General features: G+C 43.1%; 1 long non-coding RNA gene across 4 annotated transcripts in view; it reads left to right on the top strand.

The window, feature by feature from the left end:
- The first annotated feature begins 12573 nt into the window (after positions 1 to 12573).
- LOC135240598 (uncharacterized) overlaps positions 12574 to 14787 on the top strand; it is a 70776-nt gene continuing 68562 nt past the window's right edge. For 2 of the 4 annotated variants that reach the window (XR_010325730.1, XR_010325727.1), the window contains exons 1-2: positions 13376 to 13589; positions 14276 to 14412. This is a non-coding gene — a long non-coding RNA (uncharacterized LOC135240598). The other 2 variants (XR_010325729.1, XR_010325728.1) reach the window with 2 other exon arrangements.

The raw sequence follows: 14787 nt of genomic DNA, 5'->3' as shown, positions 1-14787 counted from the left end.
TTTAAACCTCTAGACCACATAACTGATTTATGACTGAAACTGCTAATCCTTATTCCACAGCGCTTGGATAGCTGTTCCAGTTGCCATGCAGTTCTGTGGTATTCACATTTAAAACCTGAGGTTTAAACTTCAGCTAAGCACACTGCAATTGACCCTGAGTGACCATCCACGGCAAACGTATAAACATGTACATATTAATGATTTATTATCAATATTAATATTAATATTAATGAATATTAATTATAATAAATGAATTGCAATAAAATAATCATAATCTTATTTCATATTTTGAATTTGAGAGAGAGAGAGAGAGAGAGAGAGAACCGGTGAGGCACCAGCTCCATTCTTTGCATCGCTAGTAGTTTTTGTGGTAGTGCTAGTAGGTTTTGTGTAGGTTTCCCCCATTTTAGTTAGTATTATTATATCATTTTATTGTATTAATTATGTATCGTATTAATCCTTCACAAAAGCGCCCTGATTTGAAGGACCCTGGGAGAGTCTCCTTATCTCGCAGTGGGAGTGACATCACTGGTCTGCGGCTGCAGATGCATCAGGCTACGCAGGGCTGTGGCTGAAGAGCTCATTTAAATGCAAACCGGTGCCTCACTGTCGATGAAAACAGCGCTACGCTAGTGAGAGACCGTACAGCAGTGACCATGGGGGGTCTGTGTTTGAGGACTGCTATCGGTTACTCACCCCACCCCACCCCCCCCTCCATGAAGGCTGCAGTGTGCGACCAGTGCATATGGAACACCCCCCTCCCCCGCACCACAGGGAGAGGCCGCTCACAGCGTCAAACCTCCCAATCTCTCCTTCTGCCATGTATGTGTTTGAAAGGCATATAATAGGTCTGTTTGATAGTGCTTGGGAGGTGTATTTGGTAGTATGTTTGGTAGGTGCGTTTGATGTGTTTGGTAAGTGTGTGGTAGGTGTTTAGTGGGTGTGTTTGAAGTTTTTGGTAGTGTGTTCGGTCGATGTGTATGGTAGTTCTAGGTAGGTGTGTTTGGTAGTGTGTTTGGTAGGTATGTTTGATGTGTTCTGTAAGTGTGTTTGGTAAAGGTGTTTGGTAGGTGTGTTTGGTGTTTTTGGTTGGTTTGTTTTAAGTGTTTTTTAAGTCTGTTTGGTAGATGTGTTTGGTAGGTGATTGGTGGGTGTATTTGATGTGTTTGGTAGTGTGTTCAGTAGGTGTGTTTGGTAAGTGTTTGGCATGTGTATTTGATGTGTTTAGTAGGTGTGAGGTAAGTGTTTGATTGATGTGTTTGGCAGCTGTACATGGTAGATGTATTTGATGTGTTTAATAGGTGCGTTTGGTAGTGTGTTTGATAGTGTGACCACTGAGCTTTTAGCTCTCCCTGCATGCATCCCATAATCCTCTTGGTTTAGCACCTCTGCAGTCTGCCCCATGAGAGGAGTCACAGGCCTTTATGAGGAGTCCTGCAGCCCTTCATTTCTCCTTAACTTCTCTGCTGAACACGTTGATTCTACTTTTGTATGAGGTGCTGGCCTCATTGCTGTGTGGGATAACACACGGCCAAGCGTCCCCTACACAGGCAGAAGCCAGATCTGCTCATTTGACTAAATTGTATAAATATGTAGAAATATATAAATTTACATACGCAGTGTGCCTCCTATGACTTTGAGCTTGTACACGTCTGGGCCCCTTGTGCGCTGCTTGGGCCTGCACGGTTGAGGGGCCGGGGGGGGGGAGGGGGGGGGTCATGTCAATCAAAACAACCAGTACGCCCACAGAGGCAGGATCCCCCTGACCCTCTGGTGAACTTTCAAGGAGACAGAGGGGTCATCCGACAGGGCAAAGGTCAGCCTTCCCATTGGCTGCAGAACAACTGGATTCCCTCCTTCCACAGAAAGAGGATGGATTTCACAGATGTATCTTTACATGCACTGTGCATAAATGATCTTTCATGAGTTCTTATTGAGAAGCATTTGAATGAAAAATTAAATCATTAACAATCCCCACCATTCTCACGAGGACTGAAAAGTACAAACATTGCACTTATTTCTCTTTTGACAATGTCAGTATCTACATACTGACATTGTCTACATATAAAAATATGAATATACCGAGTGGGAGATAATTGGGTAAAACTGCAGCGAGAAATATGAACCCTATTAAATGATTTAGCAAACATAAAAATGATAGAAAAACAGAAACAGTTGGACTGAATCATAAAAAATCTAGCAACCCCAAAGGAGCGAATGGAATTTATGGACTGTACAGAGCTTTCCGAAATTATCCACATCCTTGATAAAGGTATGCAAAAAAATGAATTAAGCAGAACAGGTAATAAGATATATTGTATTCTCAAAAACAGGAAAAAAATATTTTATACTATTACAGTTGCTCAAAAAAAAATGATTTGTTAGATATGCCTGTTTTCAGTATTTTGTGTACCCTCCCTTGCAAGGAGAGCACTGCTGACTCTGTAGTATTTTGTGGGGATGCTTTGATATCCTCCAGACAGAACCCTTCAAGAACCTTCAGACACTTTGGTCTGTTTTCAATAATGTTCAAACATGGTGACTAAGATGATCATTACAATGCATTTACTTTGGTGTCAGTTAGCCATTCCTTGGTTGTTTTTGAGATATGATTAGGACGGTGGTTCTCAAACTCAAACTGTGTGCTGGTTTTCATTCCAACCTCAACTGCAAACCCAGAATTTTAACAAGCTGTTAATTTTTCTTAATTAGGTGCTTTTCATGTTTTAGAGCTGGGGTCCTCAGTCTTATCCAGAAAGGGCCAGTGTGGGTGCACACACCTGATCCTGATTCTACTAATCAACCACTAGAGTTGTTGCTAAGCACCTTGATTAGTAGAATCAGGTGTGTGCACCCTCCTGGCCCTTTCTGGATAAGACTGGGGGCCCCAGCTCTGAAAACCAGAAAACAGAGTGGTCCCCCAGGACCGAGTTTGAGAACCGCTGGATTAGGATCATTGTACTGCCGAAAGACGCAGTAGCAGCCAGGTGAGCTGCCTTTCAAGCCTCCTGTCAGAGGGGGCCACTGTCTGGAGTTCATGATTGCACTGACCTTAAGAGCCCCAGGACCACAAGATGCAAAAACAGCCCCATAACGTCAAAGATCCCCCTTTAATCCTTCACTGTTCACTGATCTTCCTCAACATAAAAGGTATTCATCTGATGCCAGCCAAACTCATTGCTGGTTTGTTTGGACAAAAGCTTTCATTTTGATCTAAAACAGCATCCAACATTTTATTAATACAGTACGTGCTGTTATGCTCACACGTGACTAAAATGTCCCTGTCTTCAGCAAAGCTGTCCTTCGTCTATTTTTGAGGACAGTTTAATGTGCCTAATATGAACAAAGTTCATCTTATTATTAATAAACAGCACTTTTCTTGTCTCATCATCCACACACATGCAGCCTTCACTGGGAATGAACAACAAAATGAATCATTTGATTCTTGCCACATGACTTCATAGAATATAAATTAAAACCCGCTTCTAATAAAGTGTTTTATATGACTATTAAATGGAAAACACAGGGAATAGAGGGTACTTATTAAGGGATGATTAGACATGTTTGTGTGTGTAGCTATGGCTGACGTCTTTGATGGGGATTGCAGACAGCTGTTAGAGGAAAGCACTTGGACTGGGTAACGCGGACTTACGTGATTGTGTCAATAAAGCCTGCTGTTCTCATCCTGCTCTCATATCCAACAAAAAATATCTGTGCAATAAAGTGAAGTAAGTTATTGAAGCATCTGTGCCCCCAAGAATGTCTGTCGTGTTGCACTGTCAGACACAGGTAGGATTCTGTCACTATGACTGCTGTCTCTGAGAGACAGAGAGGGCTTATTTTCATGTTTGCTGAAATATGATAACAGATAACCTCTGCTTACCCTTATGACCCCTAAAGGGTGATTGCACTCACTGTTTCTGCAAGGCTCCGCCTACGGCACAGTTTCGCAAAACGCGTCCAGGGGTGGGTGGTGTAGGTGTGTCCTTCGCATTTGCATAAAGTATTCTATATGCAAATGAATTGGCTCATGAAACTTGGATCGAACCGTCAAACTAGGCATTGCAGCTCAAATAGGAAACAGGACTCAGCAACAACATGGCCTATTTCTCCATTCTGTTTTCAGAAACATATTTTAGTGGAGTGTTTATGTGGAATAAGAAAGTTTATGAACAGGCTGTCGTGTTTCTCTGGTTTGAGAAATGTTTGGCCGAAACCAACCCAGCCAAACAGGCGCTGGCAGCGTTTCGTCATATTAAAATATAATCGGATTAATTTGTGGGTAGCAACAATTTTCCAGCTGGATATCTTGATTGACATTTACATGACGTAGTAGCACCTCCAAAGAGGTACTCTGGATGTCTCAGTTGGGGCGGGGCCAGAGTGGAATGCAGAAAGCATTTTTCAAACATTAGAGGGCAGCACCAAAGCATTTTCTACCAGTTGTTTCTATCAGAAACAAGTGACCTAGGGTGGAAGTGCTCTTTAAAGTCCTGTGGCTGGACAATGCTACACTGTCTGCCATCCGTTGATCACATGATCACATGTCATAATTCTTCAGGAATACTGAATGAGTTTCTCATACACTGAACCTCTTTGCAATGGCTATATCTTTCATTAGTATCATTAAAGTTAACATATCTGTAAACATAATTTTCTTGAGAATAAATATTCAGTGAAATATGCCTTTGTACATTTCACATAACATAAAGGTTGTATAATTCAAAACCCAGTAAGTGTTCTGAAAATGACAATTATTGTTGAAAAGTCTGTTACTTCTGGGTATCCAAAGGAAACCGTTGCATTTTGGAAAACACTTTGTGTCATCGTGAAGTATGCAGTTAATTAATCAATACTAATTTCAATATGCTCTTAACTCAATTACATTTTAAAATTCCAATATAAACAGGGAGACAAATGTGTCATCCCCACTATATTTGTGTGATGTACAGTATATATTGCATTGGCAAACTTGGCCTTCACTGCTGTTCATTTGGTGGCCAACATTTTTGTTTGCAGAGTATGCAATACCAAGTGCTCCCATTGGGGGGAGCCCACTCTCAGCTCTATACCGCAAACTGAGACAAAAAAACGGCAGAGGGATATCTTGAGACCACTAATCAGCTCTTAATACAGAAAGCAAGAGGGCATTGAAAACTTCACATCAGGGCTGCCCAACCCTTTTCCTGGTGATCTACCGTCCTAAACGTTTTCATTTCAGCTCTCATTTGGCACAAATTATTCTAATAATTAGCCAGCTTATTCGCTTTTGAATGAGGTCTGCTTTGCTAGGTTTGGAGTGAAAACCTACAGGACAGTAGGTTTTCACTCCAATTTCCAGGAACAGGGTTTGGCAGTCCTGATTTACATTAAGACATATATATACACATTCATTTAAATCTGTTTTTTCCCGATTTCTTGTGCTGTGAAAGAGGCCATAAGTATGTTTTGTTATTAATTTGATGTATCAGTTACCTGATAAATACTAGCCCGCGCATGAATGATATGATATTTACGGCTGCGCATTACTGTGAAAATGTGCCAGCATTTAAACTGTGTTCAATGCAAGAAAATCCCATGAGAGCCACACTTGTTATCTCAACCTCCAATCAGCAAAATGCTTATACATCACTCCACCAATCAGGAAATAGTCCCTTAAGTGTATTTAACAGCAGGAGTATAAAATAACATCCTAAGTGAAGGCAGTTATTGCTATGTCTGCAGTAGTATCTGCAATTATTTTCTAATGACTTTCACCTCCATAAACACTCAAAAATCAACAGTAAAAGCCTTCTCCATTCACAGAGGGAAATGATGGATTTCCAAAGAACAGAGCATGCCCAGATTCTACCGAACAAGTCCTCCCACAGTCAAGGGCTGGTCAGAATTTAAATACATACTGTATCCATAATACGAAACTTCACATTTTAACAGACGTCTTTGACCCACACCAGCCCACATTGGCCCACATCAGAGAACATCAGCCCACATCAGCACACATCAGCCCACATCAGCCCACATCAGCCCACATCAGCCAACATCAGCACACATCAGCCCACATCAGCCCACATCAGCACACATTTTCCCACATTGGCCCACATCAGCCCAGGCTTCAGGCCTTTTATAATGTTTGTTATCAACATTGGAGTAGTTGGTTTATTTGGGAAGATGAAAGAAAACACAAAGGAAACAAAATCAGGTAAAAAAAAAAACTGTTTGGCATGATGGGGCCTTTAAAAATGAAGGGTGAAAATTTGGCTGGAGGATGCTTGACTCCACCCCCCTCACACCGCTCTGTCTTATACCAGGTGTCTTACACATGCTGGTATGAGCTGATTTCTGAAAGGAAGCAGAGCATCTGTGATATGGGGGGAAACTGAAGCTCATTACTGTAGGCATGCCCTCCCTCCTCCCCCTCCCCTACACTGCCGTGATTTATCTGTGTTTCTGGCTACCTGCTCTACTGTAGAGTTCTCTCCCACTGCAGCTCAGCACTAATGGCTCTTGGCTCATCTTTGCTGTGCCAGCAATTAATCCACCGCATTCACACCCAGGGCCTCGGTTTTCTACAACAACAACACCGCCAGGCAAACAAAGGGCTACTGCGAGCATGGAGGTTTACACGGCTGGTTTTGTAAACATAGCGTGGGGTTACCACGGTGAATTTCTTCACTTCGTGCTTGGAAAAAGGCGTGAGTTACCTGGGGTGAAAATGCATTGCGGTGGAATCCCTTTTCTTTCTAATTTAGGACGCATTACTTAGTGAATGTGGCAGGTCTTTTACGGAAAGATGGTTTTTAAAAATCACTGGGAAAATGTCCAGAAAGTTGATCAACTAGGGGGTGTGATTCACAGTCTAAATGTTTTGGAACCTCTCACAGCACGGTCAATGCAACGACTCGGAAGCTCTCTGTGACCTGCATTATATGATTGATTTTGCAGGTTTACACACATGCAATAATTTCTGCGTTTTTCATTGAAGGTTTTTTTTCTGATGAAATGACAGCATGTACACTACTTTGAGGATGGGAAAGTAAAATGTCACATCATAACCAGGCAGTAAGTGCCCCAAAGTGAGCAACAAAACATACTATAGACCTCAGCTGGAAAGAGGTTTCCGGAAATATTGTTCAAATGGGGGAAGTGTTTGGTATAGTAACTGAGTGGCTTAAATCAACAAAACAGGGTGTAATAAAATCAGACAAAAAAGATATAAAACTTGTAGAAAATGATATATTAAAAATAATAAATGAATAAATATCATTCTCTCATGTACTGCATTTTCACACACTGCAGTATCTGTGGTTTTCAGAGAACCGTGTGATAATAAAAAAAACACATCCAGTGAGTGGCAGTTCTGTGGGTGAAAAAGTGCCTTGTTACTGAGAGAAGCCAGAGGAGAATGGGCAGACTTGTTCAGGCTAATGGAAAGGTCACAAATGCTCATATAACAGCTGCTTACAGCAGTGGTGTGCAGAAGGGCAGCTCTGAACGCACAGCACATCGAACCTTGAAGCGGATGAGCTATAGCAGCAGAAGATCACAGGTTCCACTCCTATCAGCTAAGAACAGGAAGGTGAGGCTACAGTGGGCATGTGATCACCAAAACTGACCACGTTTGTCCCTTCATGACCACGGTCTACAGTTTCCAAATGGATACTTCCAGCAGGATAATCCACCATGTCTGAAAGCATGCATCATCTCAGGTTGGTTCTAGGAACATATCAGTGGCTTCAGCTCATTCCAAAGGCCTGCACAGTCCCCAGATCTCAACCTAATAGAGCACCTTTGGGATGAGGTGGAAAGGGAGGCTCACATTATGACCGTGTGGTCGAAAAATGTGCGGTGCTATTGGGCCAGCACGAACCAATAACGCTAAGGAATGTTTCCAGAACCCTGTTGAATTCATGACATGAAGAATTCAGTCTGGTCTGATGGCAGAAGTTGGTCCTGCCCAGTACTGGATAGATTATACATAATAAATAGTACATAATAAATTCACCCCTGAGTGTTTATATATGAAAACAAACACAGAAAAAACTTGTTTTGGTTTCACACATCACCTCCCACATTCAGAATCTAATGAATGGAAGAGCACTATTAGTCAGGGACCAGTGGGGTCAGTGTTAGTCCTGGCAAAATGGCTGCCATAAAACACTGCTGTTGACTGACGAAATGTGACGGAATGCCCTCCCTGTTCGTGGGGCGACCTCGCGGAATCAGACTGACACCCCGGCAGAGAAGGCTTTTCCAGCTTAAGCTGACCTCATGTTGAAACTGACCTTCATGTGAATTATTCCTGCTTATAATGTGTCCTCACTAAGTGTTTCCGCACCCTCTCTGCTGGTGGGACTTCATAAATTGCTGAGATTGAGGAGTCATGTTGCCACACGTTTAAAGATGAAACGCAGCAGCCATTTTGAAATGCAGTATCTAGTTGAGTCAGCTGAGTTGCCTGCCTGAAGAGCTCCTCACCTCACCAGGTCATGACCCCAGACAGAGACTCGTTTTGCTGATACTGGGGCTCTCATTCGACTCCTTCAACTCCGTCCTGTTCCTCTATGCACCCTCATGCCATTTCTGCAACTACAATAATTCTGTTTAATTTCAATTACATTTTATTTGTTTAGCGCTTTTTTTTTTTTACAGAGAACTGTCACAAAGATGCTTTACATGGTAAAAAATATAATATACGGCTGGTATTCAAAAGCACATGCAATTAAATGTTTTCTTCCATCACTATCTTTGCCTAAAGAGCAGTTTTGTAGTCAATCTTTGGGCTATCAGTAAAGCTCATTTTCCCAGCAAGCTCCTTGCTGTGTGAGCTGCAGGAATGTGAGGCAGCTGATTACTTCCTGTCTGCTGGTAGATCTATCTCACCTGGCAGCTGCAGGTGTACTGCTGAGAGCATTATGCAACACGAAGAAACCGTCCGACCTCTAATTCCCTCAGCAGGACCTGCCACACGGTGCTGTTTGGCTTTTTATCAATGAGGCAATCTGAACATTGAAAAAATACCATACCATACACATCACAATAAAACACATACCTGCCACAATCTGAATGAATAAAGACCTGAATGGTTCTTTAATGCAGGAGTGAATTCTCCTGTTTCACATGGACTGAGCTCCTGGAGCAGACACCCATCTACATCAGGTCTCAGAGCTTCCAGAGTTTAGAGTTAGAGTTTGCTAAGGTTTGCATTACTAATGACAGCTCAAGCACTGCTCACCACTGCCTTCCATATTACAGCCCATAAGTACAGCTTAATGCACTATCATATGCCATTTCTTAACACCACCAGGCCCCTTTACTCTTCTTCCCCCCCCTTCCAAAACAGCCAGTAGATAAATGTGTATCATATAAGTCAAGTATTTTAGGTTCAGGTTTGATTCTTCTAATAGGATAATGTAGCTGCCTGGTGATGTCGAATAGAACTGACTGCTGTGAATCTAATGCCTGTCGAAGCATGATCCTTCTGTTAATGGAGCTTTTACTGTGTTGAGGGTAGGGTTAAGGTTAGAGGGAAATAAAGCAGGGCTACCCAACCTTGTTCCCAGAGATCGACCGTCCTGTAGGTTTTCATTCCAACCCAGGAAATTTTAGTTAGAACGTCCATACATAAATTGCATAGAACTTATAAATACCTTACAATCAGGAAACACTAAAATACATGTTGGACTATGCTAAATCACAAAAAATATATATTAGACAATGTATATAACATTAAAGTTAAGGTGTGCTACGTCCATCATGCAGTGAACAGATGTTTGCAATGTGCACGTTCCTCCATCATAACAGAACAAATCTGCTGAGGAAAGAAGAAACAATTAAGTGGGAGAACTGCAGTGGAGTTGCAGCTTTTCTTTGGTCCCAGCTGTTACCAAATGTTAATGTCCTAATTATTGCATCATATTACAATATTGTACATATTTATTTCACTCACCTTCATTTGCATGAAGATGGAAGCTAAAATTTATGATTAGTGGATAAGATTATATGAACACAAAAAAATGTTTTAAAAGGCAGTTTTATGCGGAGTTACAGTATATAACATACATAAATTTAATCTGTAATACCAGAGCAGATGTGCTGTTGTTGCTGCTGTTCTTTGCTGCAATCAAAACAACACTTTTATTAAGTCATAATTATGCTGTGCTCGGATATCCGTTCGGCAATATAGCGAAATCGCTCATTTCACAGTGTGGCTTCTCCGCGGCGCTCCATACACAGCGGAGTACAGTAGATGTTGCCATGGCAGCGCCGAGCGATAGAACCGAAAGCCCAGAGCAACGGAAAGGCCTTTCAGAAAAAAACATTAGCAGCAGGGACACAATTCACAGCCCCTACTGACACTCCGCTGACGGTTATTACAAGGCCAGTGCCCCGCGCACGCTCGCCAGATAACTCACACCGCCTTTCACACACGGTTCCTCCCGCTGGCGTCCTGCGTCCAGAAGAGAAGGGAGGAGAGATGGAGGGAGGGAGGGGGAGGGGGAGGGAGGAAAGGAAAGGAAAGGAGTGGGGAGTGGCGTGAAAGCGCAGAGCTCAGCTCTTTACGGCCGAGGCCGTCGGCGCCATCTGTGTGCAGAAGCGCCGGTAGGGACCTGGGCTGTGCGATGGCTTGAGGCCGGCCGGCCGGCCTGCCTGGGGGATGATGGATGTGGATCCTCAGTCCTGAGATTACTCACGCGGAGCAGCCGAAAGCTGCTCCTCTCCTCCTCACCTCCACAGCCCGCCCCCGCTGTGCCGCGCCAGCCATTCGTGGTGAGAGGACGTCTGACACGTGGCTTAACCGAGGCTTGGGCGCCTGGATACCTCACGCTGTGCTGGATCTGGGCTGTGCTGATCTGGGTTGTGCTGGATCCGGGCTGTGCTGATCTGGGTTGTGCTGGATCCGGGTTGTGCAGCCTCTGGGCTGTGCTGGATCTAGGCAGTGCTGGATCTGGGATCACTGTGGAATACCCTGGGATGATTGGAAGTAGATGGGGAGAGAGGCGTCTGGGCTGCTCTGCTTGCCCTGTTGCCGCCGCAACCCTGATTTGGACCAAGCGGTGGGAAAATGGATGGATGGATGGATGGTTCAGGGCCCAGGAGTCAGGACTATTGTGCCTTGTTTTCGAGATCTATAAGCGAAAAATGTTCTGTACATGTAATGTCTCTCTCTCTTTCTCAGCCCAGGTGTATGTTCTCACTTAACCAGTAGGCGTGCCCCAGATTGCCCCAAACCCTGCCATAGGTGGGATTTTAGGTAGGTTTATAGGTGGGTTGAAATGGCAGTAATGCTAGTGCAGGCTCTGCCAAAAAATCTTTAAAAATCAGAGGGAAAGAATGAGCTTTTGTGAAAAGATATTATTCACACCTGCATTAAAGCTACTGCAAGCTGGCCCCATTTAAATTCCTCTAAATGACCCAAGGCTTAATGGAAGTGTTTGTTACTGCAGCTACAATGTTACACCTTGCTACTCCAGTGTTGACACGGTTGAGCTTGTAACAAATCACCCATAACCAATAGAGCGCTCTCAATCTGTCCTCCTACCTTTAGAACAACAATAAGGCCAGACAGCGCCAGACGCCATATTTAAATATTAATCAGGTTTACCCATAAGCACGGCGATGTTGGCAGAATAAAGACTAAAGACCGATACGGACACAGTACACACACTGAAGCGGTGGCCCCCATTTCCCACAACCCTGGACAAGCCAGCACAAGCCTCCCTCTACAGCTGCTAGATGAGGTTTTTAATGGTGACGGGCTGGAGTCGGCGTCCCATCGAAGCCTGTGGGGAGAATGGAGACCCCACCAGATGGAGGCATGTACCGAGCGTTGGCTTGGCCGGTTACGCGGACGGGCAGATTGCACATCCTCAGATGTGCCTTCAGAGGGGGGAGTCAGATGTGCAAAAGACATTCAATTAGCAGACTTAGATCCGATCAACATTCCTAGTTCCAGGTATAATGCTTTTTAGCTTTGTTGACCACATACCAGAATGCTACATTTTCTTCCTCAGCCAGATGTTTTTATCTATTTATTGTGTAACCACTTTGCATGTCTGAGGAAAGAAGTGTGTTAGTGGATCAACCAAAGCCTGGGCTGGCTCAGGGTGAGGGTCCATAGCAGCCAAACTTTTTAATCTTTCAAGGACCCAGCTATCCTAAATCAAACACAGGTTGACTGCAGTGGTCTTGGTGTGTGTGTGTGTGTGTGTGTGTAAAGGTGGGGGGTTTAGGGCAGATGTCACTGGTGATCTGTATTCTAAGCAGGCCTGTCCTGCCAGTAGCCACACAGCTCAGAGCTGCAGAGGGTACTTGGCTGTCAGATGGCCTGAGTACTCTGGTGGTGCTAAACAGGGCAGCCATGATGTTTGGTGCATCTGTCTTTTGTTTATGTTTGTGTCCGTTCTCACTGTTAATGTGGATTGAGTCTTTCTGTCAGCTGGGATGTGCTTTAAGTAGCCAAGCAAGCTGCTCGCAAATTAACTGGCTAGTTCGCTGGCTACATGACCAATCTGGCGCTTTATCACTGATTGCTGAGGTGGGATACATTGCTTTATTTTATTTTTTTCATTAGTCTGTTTCATTCTGACACAGCTCCAAACCAAACACAGCTCAGTGCTTTCTTAAAAAAAAAAAGAGTACATTGTTTACAATAAAACAGCAAGATGCAGGTGTCACTGTTCAAACATAAGCACAGTGGAAGACTAACATGAGGAAAAATTGGCTACATTCAATATAAGAGCTATAAGCATAGGGGATTAGGTTTAAATTAAAGATATGTTAAAAGTGGCTCTAAAAATAAGAGAAAGGGGAAAGGGAAAGATTGTCAAGACACCAGGTGGCAAAAGTGTGCAATTAGGCCTACACCTAGGGTAGCCTACATTCCAAAGCAGACGCGCTCGCGCTGCCATCAGGCGAAGATAAAAGCACAGAAGGCTTTATATGATGCGACGACAATTCATGACCCGTTCGGAACTGCACTCCGAGGAAGACGAGTGGGTAGGCCAAATTAAGCCAGGTGCTTACAGTCTGAAAAATGAACAGACAAAAATGTCTACCGGCAGTGCTACACTAATCCTTACAGATTAACTAATAACATACAATTAGAGTAAATAAAGTAGACTATTTTTGGCTACACAAACGATACAATAGGCTATTAAATAATATAGCCTATCAAGACAATATTTCTTATAAATATTATTTAATTTTTAGTCCAATATTAATGATAGAATAAGCCATTACCATAAGCTTATACATTGTCTTCAACTGGAAATAAGCGTTACAAAACAGCGTTAAATGGGTTTCCCTCCGCCCTCGGGGTTCACCTGGAAGCGCTCCGGAGTCCTTTCTCAAGCGGACTAGGGTGCGTCGGTGCGATGCGTAATGTGCTAAGTAGTTTGCGTTAAATTGCTAGCACACTGCTTTCTGTAGCTAGAGCCAGTTTATCATTCTGTGCTAACCATTTAACACACTTGACTGCCGAGTTTCTAGCAAGCTGGTTATGTATCCTACGTTGTATCATAGCTAGCTATTAAGCGTGCTGCTTACTTAATTAGCCACTCCGTTTTGCTGACTAATCAGGCAAGTTGCTGGTAAGGTGCTTAGCTGTCTAAGTCGTCTGCATTGTTTGGTAAATTGCTACGTAACGAGCTATCTAGTAGGATTCCTATATTTCATTTTTGCATTTACATAGCATCCATTTGGATATACACTTAAGAACTTGCTCAAGGACACAAAGGCAGTGTCCTACCCATGAATCGAACCTGCAAACTTTAGCTTTCAAGACCAGTTCCTTCCTACACTGCTGCCTCCAATGCCTTTAAGTATCTTATGGCTATAATAAGCACTATCTATAATGTCCTTAAATATTGTATAGCTATAATTAACACTCTTATCAATCTGTCCTTAAGTAGTCAATAACTATTTTGACTACTCTGTCCACAAGGTCCTTAAGTATTCTCTAGCTATGATCCAAGACTAAAACCGTACACAATATCAGAGTATCTTGATGTTTCTGTGCTGTCCATACATGCAACACACCTTTTGATAATCTTCCTTTGTTCCTTCAACTTTGCTGAAATGAGCAGCTTATACCTGAAATTAATGGATACAGCATTTTTAACATGAAAGATTTAATCTCATTAAAGATTCTCTTTTGATGTGTAGCTAAATGGGAGGACCTTGGATATTTTCAGTAATCACGTGGTGATGCCTATAATTTTCTCTGGAAACTTTTGGATAGCGTGCATATATAATTCTGGGGCTCTCTTTGATACAGATGGGTCTCTCTGCTTCGTATTGCTTTGAGCTGCAGTGCCAAGAACTTCCTGTCCAGGTGCACCAAAGCGAGTGAAATTTTCAGCTGCTTTAAAGATGGTGGCAGAGTGAATCATTAAGGACAAGAAGGATTTGGGGGTAAGCTGGTGTAATATTCTGTCAGAATTTCTGAAGCTGGGCAGGGAAACCATGACAAGGCCAGTGGTGCCTTTGAAAAAGCCATTTGATTTAGAGGGAAATAAACACCTTGGTCACTCGGTTAAACTGGCCTGTGTGGTAGCGGCAGGAAGGAAACCCATCTCAGTAGTGCAAGGAGGTATTTAAGTGAAGCTTTATTTTTAGAGGAGACACTGTTGATACGTTTCGGTCGAAATGCAAAGTGGTTCTTTCCTCTGATGGCAACCAGTTTTGCGGACAGGCCAGGATATTGTTGGCTTATGGGAGTTCTTCTCCACAACATGAACATTATTTATACAGATTTTCCTGCTTCAGGTGTGGCCCATCTCCCTATGA

This window comes from Anguilla rostrata, chromosome 15 (assembly GCF_018555375.3).
Source record: "Anguilla rostrata isolate EN2019 chromosome 15, ASM1855537v3, whole genome shotgun sequence".
Lineage (NCBI taxonomy): Eukaryota > Metazoa > Chordata > Actinopteri > Anguilliformes > Anguillidae > Anguilla > Anguilla rostrata.
This window is presented reverse-complemented; position numbering and strand designations above follow the sequence as displayed.